This window comes from Suricata suricatta, chromosome 9 (assembly GCF_006229205.1).
Source record: "Suricata suricatta isolate VVHF042 chromosome 9, meerkat_22Aug2017_6uvM2_HiC, whole genome shotgun sequence".
Taxonomy (NCBI): Eukaryota; Metazoa; Chordata; class Mammalia; order Carnivora; family Herpestidae; genus Suricata; species Suricata suricatta.
This window is the reverse complement of record NC_043708.1, coordinates 127,627,955-127,651,520: the sequence shown is the minus strand read 5'-3', so window position 1 is coordinate 127,651,520 and position 23,566 is coordinate 127,627,955. Positions and strand designations below refer to the sequence as shown.

At 40.3% G+C, this 23,566-nt stretch overlaps 1 long non-coding RNA gene across 1 annotated transcript; it reads right to left on the bottom strand.

The window, feature by feature from the left end:
- Positions 1-20,474: 20,474 nt before the first annotated feature.
- LOC115302126 lies at positions 20,475-23,126 on the bottom strand. Its single transcript, XR_003913426.1, has 2 exons — positions 23,009-23,126; positions 20,475-20,719 (listed from the first exon to the last, which is right to left on the bottom strand). It is a non-coding gene; the product is annotated as an uncharacterized LOC115302126 (long non-coding RNA).
- Between the last annotated feature and the right edge of the window lie 440 nt (positions 23,127-23,566).

Genomic DNA, 23,566 nt, shown 5'->3' with positions numbered 1-23,566 from the left:
GTGTTTAAATCAATTATTTGTGGGGGGTTTTAAATGTTTATTTAATTTTGAGAGAGCCTGAGCAGGAGAGGGGCAGAGAGAGAGGGAGACACAAAATCCGAAGCAAGCTCCGGGCTCTGAGCTGTCAGCACAGAGTCCAATGTGGGGCTTGAAATCACAGACTGTAAGATCATGACCTGAGCCCAAGTCGATTGCTCAACCGATTGAGCCACCAAGGCGCCCTGTTGTTTTAATAATTTTAGGAGATCTTACTAACTTTTCTAGGTAGGCAGTCATGTAATCTATGGGTACCTTATCTTTTATCCCTTTCATTATTAGAGCTATTAGTCCATTTTCGTATTTTATCTCATCAGTTATAATTTACACATAATTTTAAGTAATAATAATAAAATGAGGTAATTTCATTATGTCTGTAGTCCTAAAGATGATTTATTTGTTCATTAAGACGGATGCAGTTATTACTCTGGCATTGTTTTGTTTTCATGTTAAAAAGCAATTTCTAGAGGTGCCCGGGTGGCTCAGTCAGTTAAGCATCTGACTCTTGATCTGAGCTTAGGTCATGAGCTCACGGTTCATGAGTCTAAGCCCCATGATGGTGTGGAGCCTGCTTGGGAGTCTCTCTGTCTCTCTCGCTCCTTCTGTCCCTTCCCCCCTTCTCGCTCTCTCAAATAAATAAATATTTTAAAAAGCAGTTTTTATCCCCTTTACAAAGAAATGTTTTAAAATGATATTCAACTTTATTAAATGTCCTTGAATCCTCGCTATAAGAATTATAAGGAACATGATTTGGGGGCCACAGTAGTGAGAGTTCCGTTTGGAGCAAACTCATGGACACTTTTTCTCTGATGAACTATGATGTCGAGGTCTGCACAAAACACCACTGACTATTAGCTTCGCTGACTATTCCTGGCCTACAACGCAAGTCCCCTGTTTCACCGGATGCTTTGCCACATGCTGGCTTCTCCGTTATGTTTTTTCTCTGGTTTGGCTACAATTTAGAAAAGGGCTGTTCCTCAGATGTTCATTTTACAAATAAGGTGTTTGGAGAAAAAAAAAGTGACATTAAGTCTCACATAACAGGGATACTTGGGCTTATTATTATTAACTCTGAGCCAGAAATGTATCTTCCAATTTGCTGCGCCTTCTAAGCTACTGCAAAATTAAATACGAATGTTTCCACAAAACATTCCAGAAATTTCCAGAAAATTATTGTGAGAGTTACAGCTCTTGGAGCATTTTTGTTACAGGGAACGGATTCTCTTTTCTCCCTTATTAATGAAGCATATTGAGTGTGTGTGTGTGTATGTGTGTGTGTGTGTGTGTGTGTGTGTGTGTGTAGATACATTTTGAAGCAAAAAATAAAATGTCAGAGCCATCCTACAAAGGCAGTAAGATCCCTTTGTATTTAGATGCCTAAATTAAGCACAGAGGTGTGGGCATCCACCTCGTGCCACGGTCCACAGTTGCCCGGACCCATCAAGGCTCTCCTCCCCCAGCCCCCACCCCTGCAAGTAGCTGGCAGTGCTCTCCTCCCCCTCTCTGCACCTCTGTCATCCCAGCGGCCTCCACAAAGTCATTCTTCACTTTCACCAAACTGATTTCTGTTTGTGGAGCCGCTGGCAGGAGATTTCCAAGGCCAGGCGCTGCCCGAGAAGCAAGTCTGCTTCTTTCCACGCTCAGGGAGCTTTTAGAAATAACACCCTCCTCTGAGGAAGTCAAAATAGCAACAGGAAAATAAGTAAAACCTATTATAAAACAGTTGTCCAAGAACTTGGGCACGGCGCGGAGTAGAGATCGATACACTTGTGAAGGTTAAATCTATTTTCACACTGTGTTCTATTTCACAGTTTAATGGTGTTTTAATGTGTCTGTCACCGAGCCCCTTCATGTTATGCAGGTAGGGCCTTTACAAAGGAGACAGAACCCGACTTTTCAAGCTTCGCCGTAACATCTTATTTACCAGCTGACATTTTGTTTTCCCTTCCAGAGCGATGGCAGGTCTAGCTCTCTCTCTCCCAACCCCTCTGGCTCTCCTTCCAATGCTCATTCGTAGTCTGAATTTTGCAGGAGGCAGAGTTGGGACCCTTGGAGAGACTCTTAGATAGCTCGGTGAAGAGCTCTCCAGCATAGTGAGCTGTATTCTAGAAGAAGGAGATGAAGACATTCTGATTCTTCCTTCCCGTGACCGTAGGGGGCCTCCGACATATTGTGGGGGATCCCGGCTGGTTCTGGCCAAGCCCACTGTCCTCCCTCTTCTGCTGGAGCTTTTCTGCTCAGCCCCCAACTCTCTCTCTCTCTCTACCCACCTTACAGGTCAGTGAGCGCCTGGTCTCGGAGCTTGCGTTTGCTTCCCACCCTTAGGAGAGAAATCCTGATGATTCATTCTTACCTCCCAGGAGACCTTTGCTTCCACCCTGACACACTTCGTCCATGTGGTAGTTCAGTAATTGTGTTCAGTTTTTCTAGGGCTGCTGTAACTCAGTGCCATAAACTTGGTGGCTTAAGATGACAGAAATGTGTCCCCTCACTGATGTGGAGGCTGGAAGTCTGATATCAAGAGCAGGTGGGGCTATGGTCTCTCTGAAAGCTCTATGGGAGTCTTTCAATTACCTTCTGGTGTTACTGGAAATCCTTGGCTTTTCTTGGTTTGTGGACACCTCACTCCAATCTCTTCCTTCTCATTATATGGTGTCCTCCCAATGCACCTTCTTCTTATGAGGGTACCACTCATGTTGTATGAAGAGCCAACCTACTCCTCCATGACCCCATCTTAACTAATTGCACCTGCCATGGTTTCATTTCCAAAACATAGTCACAATCTGAGGTTCTGGGAAGGATATGGACTTGGGGAAACACTATACATGAAGGTTAATTTTATTTGTCAACTCGACTGGGCCATGGTGCCAACCTATGTGGCCAAATATCATTCTGATATTTCTGTGAGAGTGTTTTTGATGAGATTACCAGTGGACTTTGAGTGAAACAGATTGCCATCCATAACGTGGGTAGGCCACATCTAATCAGTCGAAGGCCCAACTGGAACAAAAGCCGGCTGTCCCCCTGGCAGGAGCAAATTCTGCCAGCTGACTGGCTTCAGACTTAAACTGCATCATTAGCTCTTCCTGAGTCTCCAGGCTGCCAAATTACCGTGCAGGTTTGGGACTTGACGACCTCCATAACTATATGGGCCAATCCCCTAAATCTTTCTCCCTGTGTACATACATACATACACACACTGGCACACTGGTTCTATTTCTCTGAAGAACCCTGACTAATACACTTTATGACCCAGTACAGTCATGTAGATGAAGTAGATAGAAGGTGTTCCAATGGAAAACCCATATTATTTAATTATGCTTAATAATGAAGAGACAGAATCTAGACACTCAGATTTCTGTTAGTTGGAGTAATGGAACCAACATGACATTTTCCCATTGTCATGAATTCCAAATGGCTGCGCTTTCAGTGGAATTCAAATTATAGGGAGGGGAGGGCACCATGATTTGGTACAGCTAGTAGCAGAAGTTTCCAAAGTATGGTCCTTGGAGATAGCCCTGGGACTTTTGTAGAGGACCCACAAAATTAAAACTATTGCCATAATGATACTTGTGTTGCTTATTTTAATTGAATTGACATTTTTAAAAAGAATTTTTAATGTTTATTTTTGAAAGAGAGAGAAACAGAACATGAGCAGGGGAGGGGCAGAGAGAGGAAGACACAGGTACAAAGTAGGCTTTAAGCTCTGAGTTGTCAGCACAGAGCCTGACTCAGGGCTCAAACTCATGAACCACTAGATCATGACCTGAGATTAAATCAGATGCTTAACCAACTGAGCCACCCAGGTGCCCCTTGAATTGACCTTTAAACTGATGAAACCAAGGTTATGTGGGGTAAAACTAATGTGTCTGAGCATGAATCAGTGCAACCCGCAGGGGCATTATTTCTTTACTAAAGTGCACTTTCAGGGCAATAAAAGACAGTTTTACTTGACGATATCATTAGGAAAGCAATGAAAATTATTAATTGCATTAATTCTGACATTTTTTTGTGGTGGCAAGATGGGAAGTTCACCCAAAGCAGTTTTGTTCCTTATCGTATGAAGGGGGGCGCCTGGGTGGCTCAGTCGGTAAAGTGTCTGACTTCGGCTCAGATTATGATCTCGTGGTTCATGGGTTTAAGCCCCACATCAGGTTCTGTGCTGACAGCTCAGAGCCTGGAACCTGTTTCAGATTCTGTGTCTCCCTCTTTCTCTGTCCCTCCCCTACTTGTGCTCTCTCTCTCTGTCTCAAAAATAAATAGACTATAAAAAAAATTTTTTTTTAAGTGGTAGGTGAAATACTTAAATAAAAAAGGGTGATGGTTACCTGGAGGAAAAGCACTTGAGTTGCTAGCTGAACTAGCTAGTTTTTTTCATGGAACAGTATTATTACTTGAAAGAACAATTGACAAAGTGTCGTTATTCAGACTTAGGCACCTGGCAAACATTTTTTTGAAAGTTAAGGAAGTGAGTCTGTCACTTAAAGGTAAATGAAAGTATTTGATGCAAATGATGAATGGTAGACTTTCAAAAGAAAATTAGAATTTTAGGACCACCTGGGTGGCTCAGTCAGTTAAGCATCTGACTTTGGTTTAGGCCACGATCTCTCAGTCTGTGAGTTTGAGCTCCACATCAGGCTCTGGGGTGACAGCTCAGAGCCTGGTGCCTGCTTCCGATTTCGCGTCTCTCTCTTTCTCTCTGCCCCTCCCCTGCTCATTCTCTGTCTCTCTCTGATGACCATGATTATTTACTGTATTATGAAACATATCAAGATTTAGAGTGTCTATCTAACATACCAAACTATTGCTTTCCAGATAAAAAGGCAAGATATTACAAAAATCCCATGTGAGTAATAGATCCATTCAAACAAAAAGACAAACAACTCATGGATTTTAATGTTCATTCATATAATTTCAGATTCCACATTGTAATTTGCCTTTAAAAATTATTACTTGTCAAGTTTTGGTGTAATATGATAAAAGGATAAATACAATTATCAAACAGGCTATTAAAATACTCTTTCCTTTTCTAACCAGACAGATGCTAAGACCATACTCTTGAGCCAGAACAACATATTATAACAGCCTGAATACAGACATACACAGAAACCCCAGTGTTCTTCTATCAAACCAGCCATTAAAGAGTTTAGCAAAAAATATAAAACAGTGCTACTCTCCTCTCTATTTGAATATAAAAATATGCTATTTATTTAACATGTAGTAGATTTCTTATTATTTTAAATGAATACATAACTACTTATAAAAATTCCCAATTTTAATTTCCAATACAGTAAATATTGATATAACACGTATAAACAAAAGCTCTTTGAAATCACCCCCCCCCCAAATTTTGTGGCACCTGGGTGACTCAGCTGGTTTAGAGTCCAACTCTTGCTTTCAGCTCATGTCATGATCTCATGGTTTGTGGGTCCCACCCCCATGCAGGGCTCCATGCTAATAGTGCAGAGCTTGCTTAGGATTCTCACTCTCTCTCAAAGTAAATAAACTTAAAATAGAATTCAGGAGTGTAAATCTTGACCTTGAAACTAAAAGTTTGACCTAGAACCACTGCTCTAGACAATGATAAGGAGTTTGGATTTTACTAAAAGTACAGTAAATAAAAAAGTAGTGTAATAGTGAGAAGCCATTTAAAAATTGTATTTTATTTTATTTTGTTAAGCTTATGTATTTATTTTGAGAGAAACAGAGAGAGAGATGAAGAAAGAGAGAGAGTGAGCACACAGGGGAAGGGCAGAGAGATGGATAGAGGGAATCCAAAGTGGGCTCCACACTGTCAGAGCAGAGCCCAACATGAGGCTCGAACTCAGGAGCCATGAAATCATGACCTGAGCAGAAATCAAGAGTTGGATGCTTAATCAACTGAGCCACCTATGCATCCCCCATTTAAAAATCATAAATAGAAGATGGGGTCAGTTTTCATCAGTTTACTATTGGCAGAGATGTTGAAAAACAGTACAATTCAGTGTATGCTTTGAAACTAACAGGACTTGTAGATCCATTGTATGGGGAAGTAAAAGATGGGAAGAGAGGACTCAGAGTGGCCCAGGTGTAGGTAGGGTTGTTAGTTTCAGTGTATCATTCAGGGCTCAACCAGAGAATCAGAATGGGTAGGAAATTTATATGAAGCAATTTATTGTGAGCATTGTGTTTACATAATTGTGGGGACTGGCTAGAAAAGCCCAAAATTCTTGGGTTAGGCCATTATTCAGGCCAGGCTGGCACCTTAGGCAAGAGCTGAAGCTCTACTAAACTGACAGAATTTCATCTCTTAGGGAAGCCTCATCTCAGCTTTTAAGGCCTTTCAAATAATTAAATCAGGCCAACCAAGATTATCTATTACATCTAGAAGACAGATTGTCTAGGATTATTTCCTTTGCTTTGGGTGAACAGATTTTGAGACTTACTTACATTGACAAATTACCTTCATGGCAACAAAGATTTTAATGTAAATGAATAATCGAAAGCTTTTGTCTAATCACATTGACACATCAAAAAAGACTATCACAGTCCACCCTTTATCAACCTGGCATCCATACACATCCCTTTAAACCACATTTAAAATCCAAACATTCATTCCTGAAGGGTTTGAGTTATTAGCAATCCTGCCTCATTGGGTTGTTGTGTTTTCCATCGACTTCATCCATAGAATGTGGTAGTAATAAGAGATAACCGTAAGGGATCTCCCTTATTCCAGACACACTCTTACATCCATTGTGTAATGCACTTTATGTTGTAATCAGGATCAATCCTGCTAGCCAGTACAGTAGCCTCCTTATTTGTCTATTGATCCAGACCCCTGAATTGCCCAGTGTGGCTGAGTGACATCTTGATTATACTGGACTGCTTATATCCTGGATGCAACATCACTATGTTCTTACTAGAAATAGATAAGTAACTCTAGGTATAGATCTGTCTTTCCTGTGTGCATTACTCTTGCCAAACTACCATCTGTGGACTTGCAGAATATGCAGTGTCCTTTGTTTTACTTGGCATCCTTACTGCTGGGATTAAGACCCAAGTAATGGTCGCTTACTGAGACAGCAAAGACTCGGAGAGGAATACTTGGCAGTCAGTTGTTGGATAAATGAGTTGCATACCACTTGAACAGGTCAGAAGGTCTGCAGGTCATCAATATATAGAATTTTGAATCATGGGACTGGATGACAGAAGAGAGAGGAAAAGATAGTAGAGAACCTCAACCCCCCCCTCCCCGCCCCACAACCCTTGAAGGGAGACATAACAGAGAGAAAAGAACCAGCCAGAAAGATTAAGAAGTAGTTACCACTGATATGAGGGGCTAAAAATATGTATCTTTCTGAAGACTAACTCACTTTAAATATTTTGAATTTTGTAGTTTTTCACCAAGAGAATCATGCCTTCTGCTGATCTGCCATGCAAACGGATGTGGGAATCATGGTAGAAACTTTTGTGCTATGGACCAAATATTTATTGGTCTCTGCTACAAAGAATGGAGAGAATAATGAAGACTTGGGATATCTCATCCACTCATTCAATAAGAGGTTTTTCGGAAACTAATTACATGAGTGACATTAATTTAGGCATGACGAATACGAAATTTAATAAAGTTTGCTTTCTAACTTAAGGTAATTAAGAAATGTTTTGGTGAAAATATAAGACCTGACTCAGCATTCTATTTTGATGGGGACCCAGAAGCCTGTGAAATCTCAGATTGGGACTTAAACATCTCATCACAGGGTTTAACAAGGCTCAGTGAATATGAATTTGGGAGAATTAAGGTGGGGGGGAATGACCGGCTCAGTTAACTCCTGAGATATTTTGAAACATTTTATTTCTCCGAGAATCGAGACTCTTTTTATCACCATTTTGCACTTTCCCTGTGAGGTTATGAACCAGCTGCCTATTGAGCAAAAATATTACCATCCAATTAATATTTTGGAAGCAATGACAGACTGTTCTAACCTCCTGGCATAGCAGTCTGTTCTGAGAGTCTGATCATACAGGAAGTGAGATAAACGTGGGGCCAGCCGGTTCATCAGGCCCTCACCACAAAGAACAGAGGTCACTTACTGAAGTCTGTGAATCACAGAAGGCTGTGGCAAGGGATTTTGCATTGAATTATGAATATTTAAATAGGCTTATTAAAACTGTGTCCACAGAGGGCAAAAATGCATTTGCTTTTAAAACAATTAAAAATATAAGAGGTAGAGCAGAGCAGTCTCTAACTCCTGGAAGTTGGAGTGAGAAGACACAAAGTGGATCCCTAGGTCCAGCATCTCCCAGCCATATGGCACTGGGAATTGAATTTGGCCTCTAAAGGTTTTACCCAATGCTCCACTCCTTCACTTATTCTCATTCGTTTAGAAAAAAAAAAATATGAGCATGGCCTTTAGAGCTACCCTGTCTGGATTGGAATCCTGGCTCCCTCACTTAATAACTGTACATGTTACTCAATCTCCTTGTGCCTCGGTTTACCTATCCATAAATGGTAATGATACCAGTAACTATGTCAAGGCCTTGTTGCAAGATTAAATAAGTTAATTCCTATAATATATTTAGAAAAGTGTCAAGCACATAATAAGCACAAAACAGATGTCAGCTCTGACATGAAATACTATGTCATTAGTGTGTACTAGATCTGGGCTTGGGGACCAGATGAAATAGTGAACAAGATGGACAGTCTTTGTCCATACAGAGACGGTTAGACACACAATAACAAAAGAGGGGATATGAAAGTGTAAAGTGGAGACTGCAATGTTAACGAAGCTCCTAAATTCGTGTTAAGAGGTCAGGGAATGCATTCAAAGAGAAGTGAGGTTTAAGCTGGGGCATGACACATAAATGGGAATTAGCCAAGGACAAAAAGGGGACGAATATTAGAGATAAAGGAAATGTGAATATGGGTGGGAAGGATGGAGGATGGAGAGAGAGAGAGGGAGGGAAGAAGGAAGGAGGGGAGGAAGGGAGGAAGGGGAGGATAGGACAGAAATGAGGAAGAAAGGGAAAGAAGGAAAAAAAGAAAGGAAGAAAGAAAAGAAAAGTCACATGAAGTTGTAACAGGGAAAGGCTCAGAATGAAGTTTGAAAGGCCAGATCACAATTCACCTTGCAAAACACATTAAGGAGTTTGGACTTTATTTTATAGGCATCAGGGAGCCCAGGGAGAGATGATGATATTTCAATTTTATTTTTTTAAGTTTATTTATTTATCTTGAGAGAGAGAGAATCCATAGCAGGCTACATGCTGTCGGTGCACAGCCTGATGCAGGGCTCAATCCCCAAACCCTGGGATCATGACCTGAGCTGAAATCAAGAGTTGGACACTCAACCGTCTGAGCCGCCCAGGTGCCCCAATATTTCTGGTTTGGAAACACTCTGCGCTGACAGGGATTTAAGCAGGGATACCAATAAGGTGGTTGTTATAGCAAACCCATCAAGATATGATAGTGTTTTGAGACATGATAATTCAGAGAAGATATATTCAAATCATTTTTAAGAAATAGAAACAGAAGTCTTCAGTGATTGACTGGATATGGGGAATAAAGAAGGGAAGATTCAAGGTTGGCTCTAGACTGATGGTTTGTGCAATAGGTGCTTAGTGATGACTTTCACTGGCATGGGGGACATCAAATGTAGGCTAGGTTTGGGATGGATGGAACGAGAAAAGAAAATGAGGCTTACTTTGGATCTATTGATTAAGGATGTCAAAGGCAACAACCAACTAGGACTCTCCAATGGGCAAAGAAAAGGTCTGGAGTGGAGACAGAGGAGATCTGTTCATATCGAGGTGAGGTCGCTCATGGGTAATACAGCGAATGAGACAAGAAGAAGACCTTCCTGGTGGGGAACTCTGAAGAATACCATTCTTAGGGGTGGACGTAGGAAGAAGATTCTGCAAAGAAACTCAAGTGCTATTGCAGGGAAGTAAGAAAAGTGAGGCATTAAATGCCATCTACGTCAAGAGTTAAAAGTGTTCTTTAAAATGGCAAGGAGGAGTAGTCAAGAATGAAGGAATCTGCAAAAAAAAAATCAAGTAGGAAGAGGGGTCTATAGTTTGGAGGCCATTGAAATCTCTGGGTAGGGCAGTGGTAGTGAGGTGATGAGTTTGGAAGCCAGAAATCTGAGAAGTGAATGAGAATGAGAAGATGGAGTCAGATAGCATAGCCAACTCTTTAAGTGCTTGGAGAATGGGAGTTGAAAAATAGGATGAGGTCAAGAATGAATATTTGAAAGATATTGCATGAGTCTTCAGTGTGTTTAAATACCATGGAAGGGGCCAGAAGAGAGGGCAAAGCTGAAGATTCCCACGATAGGAAGAGGCCATAGAATCTTGAGGACAATGGAAGGAATGACTCTTCCACTAATAAGCAAGGAGTACATGGGGTGGGGGAGAAAAGTTCTAAATTGAAATGGACAGACTCTCTTCTTTGGAGGATCTATCTTTACTGGTATGTTTAGTTTGTTTCATAAGTCAGCTGGTAGCTTATAGACCAATTCTTTTCCAATTTTAATATGCATACAAATTACTTCAAAATCCTTTTTCAATGCAGATCTCAGCAGGTCTGGGATGGGGCCTGAGATTCTGAAATTCTGATGAGCTCACAGTGGACAACTGGACTTCTGTACACTGACACACTTTGAATAACCCTGTTGCAGCCCCAGAGTAACTAATTATAGCACATGACTACATAACTTTCCATCATGGTCCTGCTCCTGGCCCCTCACCACCTGAGTTCATTCTCTACTTCAGAAGCTGATTTCTGTCAGAACAGGACTCTTTCTAGACTGGGGTTCCAAAATACATTTAAGGTCTAGGGTGTTTTCTGTCTTTAGCCTAGTCACTGTTTAGAAGTGTTCATCTTTAACTGTACATTCAGGTCACCCAGGGAGCTAGGAAAATCCTGATGCCAGGCTTAATTATAGACCAGTTAAATCCTAATATTGATAAGTATTTGTGTCCTGAAAACTTAGGCATGAAAAATGGCAATACACATAGTTTGGAAGAAAAAGGCACATGTATATTTGATTTTTAAATCATCCTATCACTTACCAGTGGGTTGGACACTGCACAGCCTCTCAAACCTTGAAATCAGGTTGGACACCACCACCTTATTTTCTGTTCCACTCTGATCATACTCTGAGCATACTTGCTTTTTATCACAACTGCTGAAAACCTGACTTTGCAAAGATATGATGTCATCAAAAGGGACGTAGCTTAAATTAACTTTGAAATGTTTGAATTACCTTGACTAGCAGCTTGCCCAGTGTCCAACTCGATGTTGACTATTACCGTGTTTTCCTTGAAATTTTGAAATATCTTATGATACCCTTTGAGTTTGCTGATTCCCCCCACCCAAGCCCTCAGGCCTACCCAGGGTACATTAGCATGTTGTTTGGGAATTCAGAATTTAGATTCAATAAACGTAATATTTTCTGTCAAATGTAAAGTCTCTAAATTCTTACTCATGATTTCTGTAGCCATTTTATCGTGGATCAGTAACACATGTTTGAGCCAGCAGCAAGGCACGGACTACACTTTGAGTAGCACTGGCCTAGGGTTTCCTCCATAAAGTCATTCGTTGACATTCTTCCATTGCTCATTATGCTTCAGATATAGACTTTTTCCTGATACTCTTAGAAGGCATTAAGCTCAGTGATGCTCTCATTTTTTCCCCATTGCTCTACCTTCTACCTATAGAATACCTGTTCCCAAAGCTTCAAATGGTTGACTTCTATTCATTCAGTTCTTAGTTCAAGAACTAGCTCTTCATTTGGGCTTTCCCTGATGATTCCATTTAGATTACCAACACCCCCAAGTCATTCTCTGTAATATTCCCCTAATTCATTTTTTACAGCAGTTACTATTTCACACTCTTGCTCATTTATTAGTTTGCATATTTAATATTTTGTATCATGCCAGCATCATAAATACTCTGTGAGGAGGGACCTTTCCTGTTCTGTTCGCCATCATAGCCCAGTGCCTTAAACAGTGCCCCTTGTAGCAAGCACTGTAAAATAACTGTTGGATGAATGAAAAAATGTTAAATATGAATCCTTGCTATATTTAAGTCTAGCATGGAAAGTGATAGTAAGTGGCAGATGTTTTAGAAAACATAAGAGAACCAAACTTAAAAATCAGAAAATCCTATCCAGTTGCATCATCTTTTCTGTAATTTAGTAAAAATAAGATAATATTGAATTTAACAGTGAGCATTTTTTATTGTCTAGAGGAGTGAGAGCGGTCTGTGGGAACAGAAGAAAGGACTCACCAGCACATTCTTTGTATGCTGTCTATTCATTTTTTTCTTGCCTCTTAGATTTCTAGCTCACTAAAGATAGAGATCCTGTGTTATAGTTTTAAAATATGTCTCTCATAATGCTTGCCATTTGTCTTAGTTCACTGGGCTGCTATAACCAAAGGCCATAAACTGGACTGGCTTAACAAACACCCATGTCTTTCCTTTTTAAATTTTTTAAATTTTTTTAAGGTTTATTTATTTTTGGGAGACAGAGTGTGAGCGGGGGAGGGGAAGAGAGGGAGACACAGAATCTGAAGCAGGCTTCTGGCTCTGAGCTGTCAGCACAGAGCTTGATGCGGGGCTCGAACCCACCAACTGTGAGATCATGACCTGAGCCAAAGTCAGACGCTTAACTGACTAAGCCACCCAGGTGCTCCAACAAACACTCATTTCTTACAGTGCTGAAGACTATGAAGACCAGATAAAGATACTGTGAAATTCGGTCTGGTGAGAACCCACTTTCTGGTTGGTAGACAATGCTTTTTACTGTGTTCTCACATAACAGAGTGGGGGAAGGGTCTCACTAGAGCCCTCCTATCTTTTTACTTTAAGATTATTTATTTATTTTGGGAGAGAGAAAAAGGCAGAGAGAGAGGGAGAAAGAGAATCCCAAGCATGCTCCTTGCTGCTGGAGCGGAGCTCAATACAGGCTGGAACTCATGAATCATGAGATTATAATCTGAGCTGAAATCAAGAGCAGACTCTTTATCAACTGAGCCACCCACACACCCCTAAAATCTCTCTTTAAGGGCAAAAATACCACTCATAAAGGCTCCACCCTCATGACCTCATCACCTCCGAAAGGTCCCACCTCCTAACACCATCACTTGGGGGTTAGATTTCAACATATGAATTTGGCAGGGGTGGAGGATGGGGCACAAAACATTTAATCTTTAGCATAATTTCTTTTAACACAAAAGTTATATATATTATAGATTTTGGTGCCCATGAAGGTCTCCTTATATTTCTTAGCCCATAAGTAACCATCACTGGAAAATAAACAAAACAAAACAACAATATAGGAGGAGGGTAAGAGGGAAATGTGATTTTATGATTCAGTCATCACTGTAGAACTGTTTAGAATGTTGCGTCCATGAACTTGAAAACCAGCTAAGAGAGCTGATGCTGGAAGTAGTCAACACAGTCTGTTACCATCACCTCAAAGCTATGTGGAGTCTCATTGTGGCTAATTTACATTTCCTTAATGATGAGTGATGTTGAACATCTTTTCACGTACCTGTTGGCCCTCCATATACATTCTTTAGAAAAGTGTCTATACAGATTTTTTGCCCATTTTCTCTTTGGGTTGCTGTTGTAATCATTATTTTGCTATTGACTTATATGAGTTCTTTATATATTTTGAATATGAACTTCTTATCAAATACATGGCTTTAAAATACCTTTTCTCATTTCATAGGTTGTCTTTTCATTTTATTGATGGTTTCTTTGGCTGTGTAGAAGTTGTAGTTTGTTGTAGTTCCAAAGGTTTATTTTTTGTAATTTTTTGTTGCTTGTGTTTTAGGTGCACACCCAAAAACTCATTACAAAGACCCATGTCAAGTTGCTTTATTCTTGTGTTCACTTCTAGGACTTCGATGGCTTCAAGTCTTACATTTAAATCTGTCATACATTTTGAGTTGATTTTTGTGAATGGTGTAGGACATGGGTCCAGTTTCTTTCTTTTAAATATGAATAATCAATTACCAGAACACCATTTATTGCAAAGACACTCTTTTCTCCATTAAGTGTTCTTGGCTCCCTTACTGAATGCTAGTTGACTGTGTATGCTTGGATTTATTTCTTGGCTCTCAATTCTGTTCCATCTCAATCCTGTTTTACACCAGTACAATAGTTTTCAATAACCTTAGCCTAAAATCAGGTAGTGTGATGCCTCCTGCTTTGTTCTTTCTCAGGATTTCTTTGGCAATTTAGGGGCTTTTGTGGTTTCTTATAACTTTTAGGAATGCTTTTTTTCCCCCTACTTCTGTAAAAAATAAAAAATGCCATTGGAATCATGGTAGAGGTTGCATTGAGTCTTCTGGTAATAATGATATTTTAACAATGTTAATTCTTCCAATCCATGAATATGCAATACCTTTCCATTTATCTATCTCTTTGATTCTTTCATCAGCATCTTGTAGTTTTCAGATTAGCGATCTTTGATCTTCTTAATTAAATTAATTAAATTTGTTTGTTTGTTTTGTTTTGTTTTTAAGTAGGCTCCAGGCCCAGCAGGGAGCCCAACATGGGACTTGAACTCACGAACTGGGAGATCATGACATGAGCTGAAATCAAGAGTCGATTCCTTAACCAACTGAGTCACTCAGGCACCCCTCTTAGTTTCTGCCTTGTATTTTGGATACTTTAATGTTAGGCACATAAATATTTGCAATTGTTATATCTTCTTGATTTATTAATCCTTTATCATAATGTAATGGCTTTCTATGTCTCTTTTTATTATTTTTAGTTTAAAATCTATTTTGTCTGATGTAAGTATTGCTACCCCTGCATATTTTTGGTTACCATTTACTTGAAATGTTTTTTTCTCCCATGTTTCACTCTTAGTCTATGTGTACCTATAAAGCTAAAGTGGGTCTCTTGTAGGGAGTTATTTTTGGATCATTGAAGTAAAATCTATTCAGCCATTCTATATCTTTTAATTGGAGAATTTAACCCATTATGTTTAAAGTAGTTATTAATAGTAAAGACTTACTACTGCAATTTTATTTATTGTTTTCTGGTTAGTGTGTAGGTTTGATGTTCCCTGTTTCTTATCCTTTTGTCTTTCTTTGTGTTTTGATGTATTTTGGTATCAGTATGCTTTGGATTATTTATCATGTTCTTTTGTGTAATTACTACAGGACTTTTCTTTGTGGTTATGATGAAGCTTCATAACGTTATATTCTTTTTTAAAAATAAAACTTTCATTTTTTTTTTTTTTTTTTTTTTTTTAAGAGAGTGAGGGGAGAAGGAAAGGGAGAGAAAGAAACTTCAGGAAACTCCACACCCAGCACATAACCCTAGGTGGGGCTCGATCTCATGACCATAAGATCATGACCTGAACTGAAATCAAGAGTCAGACACTTAACAGACTGAGCCACCCAGGTGTCCCAACTTACATAGAATATCTTAAACTTATGACCCTACTCTAGACTGATAGCTTAAATAGAATTTGTAAACTGTATACTTTTATTTCACCCCTTACCTTACATTTTAGGTTATTGCTATTGCAATTTACATGTTTTTTTATATTGTGTAACAAATAGCAGATTATAGTAGCTATGGTTACTTTTACTACTTTAAAATATTTTTTAAAAACTGGAGTTTTTAAACCTGGTAAGTGAATTATGCACCATTATCATCATATTACAGAACCTAATAGTGACTATATATTTATCATTACCAGTCAAATTTATACTACCTTTTTATGTTTTTATGTTGTCAGTTAGCTGTCACTCAAAAAATTCCTTTCAGCATTTCATGTAAGGAGATTCCTTTAGTTTCTTGTAATAAACTCCCTCAGTTTTTGTTTGTTTGGGTAAGTCTTCATCCTTCCTTTATTTCTGAAAAAGAGCTTTACTAGTTGTAGAATTCTTGGTTGACAGTCTACCCCCCACCCATATTTGAATATATTATTCCATTTTCTCGTGGCTTAAAAAGTTTTTGTTGAGAAACCTGTCATTAATCTTCTCTGCATTTTCCTGAATATAATTTCTCTTTCTTCTTTCTGCTCTTAAAATTGTTTGTCATTGAGTTTTGCCTATTTAATTATAATATATCTTGATGTAGCCCTATTCAGGTTCAACTTATTTGGTGTTCTTTGGACTCCATGGATCTGGATGTCTATTTTTGTCCCTAGGTTTGGAAAGTTTTCAGCCTTTATTGCTTTAAATATACTTTCTGTCCCTCCCTCCTTCCCTTTTTTCCTTCTTTCCTTCCTCTTTTGGGAATTCCTATAATGTGACTATTGTTTCTTTTATCGTGTCCTATAATTCCCATAAGTTTTCTTCACTCTTTTTTATTACTTTTTCTTCTTTCTCTTCTGACTGGGTAATTTACAATGTTCTGTCCTCTAGGTCTCTAATTCTTTCTTCTACATAATTACTTGAAATTTTCAATTAAATTCTTTAATTCAATTATTGTATTTTTCAACTCTAGAATTTTTTTTATGGTTGCCATTTCTTTGTCAAACTTCTCCTTTTGTTCATTCATTGTTTACCTAATTAAGTTTACCTGTCTTTCCGTGTTTGTTGTTGTTGTTGTTGTTGTTGTTGTTGTTGCTGTTATTTGGTTGGTTGGTTCTTTACTAAACTTCCTTAATCAAGTTATTCTGAATTCTTTATTAGACAGTTCATATATCTTCATTTATTTAGGGTTGGTTATTGGAGCTTCATTAGCTTTTTGTGATAATGTCATCTTTATCTGAGTTTTTATGATCTTGATTCTTTTCCTTGTTTTCAGTGCATTTGGGTAACTGGGCTTTTTTGTTAAACTGTACCGGTTTGCTTTGGCAGAGACAATTTTTAACCAATCAGCTCAGTTTGGGTTTCTGGATGTTTCTGATAGCAATGACTTTGGGCAGGTGGAGCCTGCCAATATGGCCTATTTTGGGGTGAAATGACTGCATTCTGAGGATGGGAATGAACAGATATGCCACGGGCTGAAAACAGTTGGCTAGAATGGCTGCCTTTGTTCCATACCCAAGTGAGGCTGTAAAATAGGCTCTGCATTTGTCTGCAGTTGTGGTCAGGCTTACAAGATGGTTGACACTGCATACTATATTTTAAGGGGCAATGGATTAGCCACCCTGCACTGGCAATACAATAGGACAGGACCCAGGGCCTTTACAGGTCTTGTTTGAGGATCCAAATGAGGCCAGCGTATGCACTGAATACCCTAGCCAGGTGAAGTCATTGTGTTTTCTCTGCAGATGGGGAAACTACAAGTCGTGCTTCCTGCTAGGTTCCCTGGTTGGAAGGGGTGAAGGCTGTGCTCAGTGATGAATTGAGCTATACATTGGATTTCCTGCCCAGGTCCAGCAGAAGCAGCTCTAACACTGATGAACTCTGTTTTTTTTTTTTTTTTAACTCAGTCCAACTCACACCCAAATTCCCTGGCTCAACAGGGCCACTGGCTTTCCTCTGCAAAGTATTGGCTCTGCTCCTCTGCCTCACAGTTCCACCACATCTGGGCTGCACCATTTCCAGAAGTCTTGCCAGCATGTCTGGTCAGATGGGGTTGAAAGACAGTCTCCACAGCAGGTGGGCTCTATAGCAGCTTTCCTTCTTGAGTGGGAGAAGCAGGGGCCACTTCAACCTACTCTCGATTTCCCAAACAGGCTTTCTGGTTGGGAGGGAGTGGGAGCTACCCTCAGCCTAGGCCATGGACTAATTCCCCTGCTTGTGTGTGCCCCAGGAATGCTCTGGGGCAATCAGCTCCTCCCACCTGCCTCTTGGCTCAAATGCAATGGAATCTCACTGACTCCAGGAGTTTCCACCAGCCTTTCTGATCAAATGGAGCTAGAAGACATGCTCTGGAGTAGATGAGGCTGTAAGTCAGCTCTTTGCCTGGTTGTAGGCAAACTAGGCTCTAGAATCAGCAAAACTCATTTGGGAATCTGAATTAGGTAGATCAGCACACCTTCGAGTTCCCTGGTCAGAGCACACACCCAACTTGGTCCTGTCAGTGAGCAAAATTGCTGATTGAGATGAATAGTTCAGCACCAAAGGCATGAATTTGGTGCCAAAATCTGTGTACTAATGGCCCCAAGCCCTCCCTGCCTTCTGGGTCACAGTCGGATTCCCAGTGGTTGAGCCTCCACAGATTCCATGGCAGTCCCTGTGGCGTGAGATCAGAGTAGGGGCTCTCAGAAAGCAATTCACTGTCATCCCTGGGTTCTTCTTTCCCACTGGAGGCCCTGGGACCCAAGGGAGACCTCTCTACATGGTGCTGCACTCCTCTGGGGGAGAGACAATATGGTCAATGTGTAGCCATTCCTCTTACCTTTCTAATGCAGCACATTTTGGTGATCATGGTACTGGGAGGTCTTCGGCCTCACCCCTGCAATTTTAGGATCCTCTCAGTAGTAGACTTGTTCTTGAATAGTTGGTAGATGTTCCTGTGAGGGGGAGTGAAGTCAGGAACAACCTATATCTCCATGTTGGTGATTCCCTCCCTTTTTTATACGTTTGATTTTGTCTTACATCCTCTGCCCCATTTCCTTTTTAAGACTACTGGCAAGGATGAACATAAGTGATTGCTGTTCAATAGCAGGTGCTTAAATGGAAAATGGATTCCATCACATGGTTTCAGGCACAGAGCTGAAATTTTCTTTGTGAGAAATACAATAAGAAGTGAAAATAGAAGATGGTTGAAAATTACAATTATGAATGTTATTTTTAAAACTGTGAGACAATTAGATATGATGAGATGTGGATGTTCTCTGATGTGTTATAAGCCCCAAAATATTAGCATTGTAGCATTAGCAAAATATTAGCTAGCATAAGCTTTGAAAATGTTTTCTAGAGAAATATTTTATCCAGAAATACAAACTGCATTGACCAATTATCACTGTTGAAATTCCTCTAGCCTTGCCACCCAAAAGCAACAAAGGCGGTGTTAGTATAAAAGTTAGAAGAAAATTTGAAAAAGATTTTGGTGTTGACATTGATTGTGCCCTTGTTGCGAAAACCCATCTAATGGCATAGTTATCAGGGACATTTCTTCAGTTCTTATGTATACTCTTGGTGAAGAGAGGAATTAGAGACTTGGGGAAGCAGATTCATATTTTCTTTACTTAATTATTCAGTTTTGGGGGGGGATAAAGTGGTAGCTAAACAATTATTTTGCTTCAACACTGACTCTTGGCCAGGGCGTTATCACAGTTTGAGGAAGAAGAGCCTCTTTCTGCCCATGTTTTAGAAAAACTACTTAGTATGGTACTTTAGCATTTGTAGAGTGGCCTAAGTAATTGCCTGTCTTTTTTTGCACCTCTCCATGGAAAGAAGAAGCCATAGTGACATGCAGTCCCTGGGACCAGTGTCTGTCCCTAGTGGTGGATGCCTGTCCAACATAAAGAGCAATTGTATGATTAAGTATAGGACTAGAGAAAACAGACGAACTTCTTAATGCGTCATAGGTTTAGGGGCAAATATATATGTCTGGGGGTGGGTAGTGATTATTAATAAGATTCTTTGCTTTTAACAAAAGATTAGGTGGCCTTAGCTTCCTGAGAACTAATTTCCTTACATCAAATTTAGCCACCACCTTGCTTTCCTTGGAATGCATCCAGCCACCAAATATTACTGAATTCTCTTCAATGTCAGTATCTGGTGTTGCATACAGAATGGTTTCTCCCTTTATCAACTTTATGTCCAATTTTATATGGAAACAACTAAAAACATGAATGATATGGGTGTGAAGCAAGAGGGGAAGGAGGTGGAAGGCATCAAGGAATGATATGCAATCCCATGGGTTCAAAGCACTCACAGATATTCCTCTAAAGAATCCCTTCACCTCTGTTCAGGGTTACCTACCATGGGCCAGAACAGATCAGGGTTCTGAAGGCCTCTGACATGAACATCCACATCTGAGCCCCTTTCTCCTCAGACTGATAAGAAGTTGGGTCTAAGCCCACAGTGTTTCAACTCAACTCTCTTCTGTTTCCCCCAGCCATCATTACTGTTGTGAAACCCACTCACCCCCACAGCTTGTTTCTAACTCTCATCATCCTCGCTCGTAATTATTACCCAGAGGCAACAACGAATCAATGTATTAAAGCCTTGTAAACTTCTGCTGTTCAACACAAGAGCAAGACTACCAGAGTACGTTGGTCATGGAAGTGGAAACTAGTAGTGACTTTTCAAAGACATTTGTATTCATGGCCCTAAAATGCAGTCTCCCCCACATAGTTTGGTTCATCCAAGAAAGTCCCTCAATAGAACATCCTCAGACATTGTCTTTATAAAACACTTTTACCCATTTAACCATATGACAAACTTGCTGCTCTGGAAATGATTGCATTTCCTTTTATCCCTGCAGAAGCAAATCATTAGTTTTTCAAGTGTGCTGTGGCTCTCAATGAAGAGAACATTTGTCCTCAAAGATGCTGGGAATATGGCAGAGAACAAGAGAGAACTGGTTCTTTTCTAATGGGGCCTATATTTTGATGAGAAGGTAGACATGGTACAAAAACTTCATGAATTACTAATTACAGTGTTGGGAAAAAGCACGAAGATTTGTATAAAATTACAAATGACAGGCTGAGGTACTGGCAATCCAATATTTTTCATCCAACTGAGAAATACTGCCTCTCCTGGCTTCAATTTACTGCCTCTGGAATCACTGAGTACTTAACGTTCATCCTCTAAGGTCTTTGGATTTCTTCTGGAAAAAAAAAACAAGATTATTAGTTTCATCCCTTCAGAAACTAAAGTAGGAGTAGGGAGACATTTTTAATACATTTTGGAAGAAGGAGGACACAGAACAAGTTAGTGCAACTTAAAGCTCTCTTCTCAGTAAAACCCTTTGGTCGGCCTCGTATTCCAATGAGTCAAGGTTGTTCTGTGCCTATAAAAGGGCCTGCTGCCCAGCAAATTCTGGTCCAGGATAATCCTCAACTCTCATTAAGGTGCTTTGCAAGCCCACTTATCTGACAGAGGCATGCTGCAAACAGTAAGTGATGAGCACCAGCATGATGAAATGAAACCTTTGTCTTGAAATCCAGTCTTTTACTTCCTCTCTGTTTAAACTCCAATTGCCTTGAGCACAAAAGAAGCAGTGACGATTGTGTCCATGACTCCAGCAGATGACACAGTAAGTAGCAAGTGCTCCTTGTTCTATTCAGCTAAACGCAGGACGGAAACCAGTCCAGGGAGTGACCCATTCCACCATTATGCTGACAGGACCACATTGACTCCGACCAACAGCATTTGCGTTTGGTTTTTGCAGTCACCCTGCAGTTGACGGTCACTTGTTCAGTTTGACAATAGACAGGCAGCAACCACAATTGAAAATTTGCAATTTGCAAATATTCTCACTTTACTGCATGACCCTTTTGCTCCCCGTCAGAATAGCAGGTTCTGAGGAGAGAGGGCTTAGGAAGTTTCTGTAATTTTCCGTTTAAAGAAATATATAAAAGTGTGATGGCAGGGAATTAAGGTAAATGGCTTAAAAGCATAGGGTTTCAGGGGTGCCTGGGTGGCTCAGTAAGTGAAGCGTCCAACTCCGGCTCAGGTCATGATCTCTCGGTTTGTAAGTTCAAGCCCCACGTCTCGCTCTGTGCTGACAGCTCAGAGCCTGGAACCTGCTTCGGATTCTGTTTCTCCTTCTCTGTCTGCCCCCTCTTCACTTGTGCTTTGTCTCTCTGTCTCTCAAAAATAAATAAGTGTAATAAAAAATGTTTTAAAGCGTAAGGTTTCAGGGATGGAAAGAATTGTGGGGATTTTATGTGCTAGCCTGACTTTTCTGAAGAGAATATTAAGTGAAAGAAAGATTAAGTGATTTGTTTAGGGTCATACAAATAATTAATAGCTTATTATGATAAGAAACTCAGACCTTGCATTTAATTCTGACAATGCAATACTCTCTATGGAATCACTGACTTTATTTTTTTAATGTTTTTAAATTTTTTTAATTTATTTTTGAGAGACAGAGAGAGAGAGAGAGAGAGACAGCACAAGAGAGGAGAGTCAAAGGCAGAGGGAGATACAGAATCCGAAGCAGGCCCCAGGCTCCCAGCTGTCAGCACAGAGCCCAACACAGGGCTCGAACTCACAAATCGTGTGATCATGACCTGAGCTGAAGCTGGACGCTCAACTGACTGAGCCACCCAGGTGCCCCGTACCACCCTGAACGTGCCCAATTTCGTCTGATCTTGGAAGCTAAGCAGGATCAGGCCTGGTTAGTACTTGGATGGGAGCACTGACTTTAAAGAGCAAAACAAACAAAACCGCAGTACTGAATTGTTAAGTAAGTGTTGGACACACATTCAATAGTCACACTATTCTGACAAGCAAGGAAATACAATAAACATCAAATATAAAGTGGTTGACACATTTTAGGGAAAAGGGAAAAGATATCAGTAAGATGAATCTCACAAGCATAATAAGAGTCTATTAAAAATGGAAACCATGAAGAGCCCATGCTATAACCCGTTGGGAAAAGGGATGACTGGAAAGAAGTAAGGAGTGCTGCTCCAGGTCTATTTCTTGACACGAGCTCTAGTTACATGTCTGTGTTCGCTCTGCAAAAACCCAGCAAACTGATCACTTATGAATTGGCCTCTTCCAGTATCACAATGAAAACTTTAGGGGCATCCAAGGGGCTTGGTCCATTAAGGGTCCAACTTCAGCTCAGGTCGTGATTTCATGGTTCATGGGATTGAGCCCCGCAGCTCAGAGCCTGGAGCCTGCTTCAGACTCTGTGTCTCCCTCTCTCTCTGACCCTCCCCCACTCATGCTCTCTCTTAGAAGATTGCCTTTCCTCAGTTTAAAAAGCAATGAAGCTGAGTCCTAATTTGTATTTTTTAAACTGTGCAAATATGGGAAGTAGTAGTCTTTCATGAACCTTGGGAAATCAATTGATGGTTGAATTTAGGGGAATCTCCAGATCCTATCATATACCCTTAACTCACTTGCTGGTTTTTGTCTGTAAAAGAGATAATAAGACATTTACCTCCTTGAAAATTACAGGCCATGTGGGAGGGCTGTTGAAGTCCTTTCCATTAAAATGGGGGATGGTGTAGTGGGGAATAAATGTGTAGGCAGAACTCCTCCTTCTCCCCCAGCCCTATGTGTCTCTAGAAGCACTCCCCCATCCGTTCTAGAATTCGCCTAAGTCAACCTTCTGAAGCCATTCATGTGTCAGAAGCACCACACACCTCCCAATCTTTGGTCTAATTTCTCAAAAGTTATATTCATTTGGATGTATCTTTGGCTTTTTTGTCAAAGCCACACATTCCTAAATGAGGATGTAATGGTGGTCTCGAAACATGGTTGCAAACCACCTTGATGTTTCCTCGCATTGAGAAAAGGTCTCTTGCGCCATCCATTGATTACAGACTATGGACCTGAAGCCAATGGAGTGGGAGTTCCGAGGCAGAGTTGTAAATGGTGATGTAGCTTCCGCTTTGTTGGGATGCTTGGACTTCAAATCTTAAGCTGCCAAGTGGAGGGTTTACCCTGAGACGGCCATGTTGTGAGAAAGCCACTCCATGTGGAGATACTTCAGTCT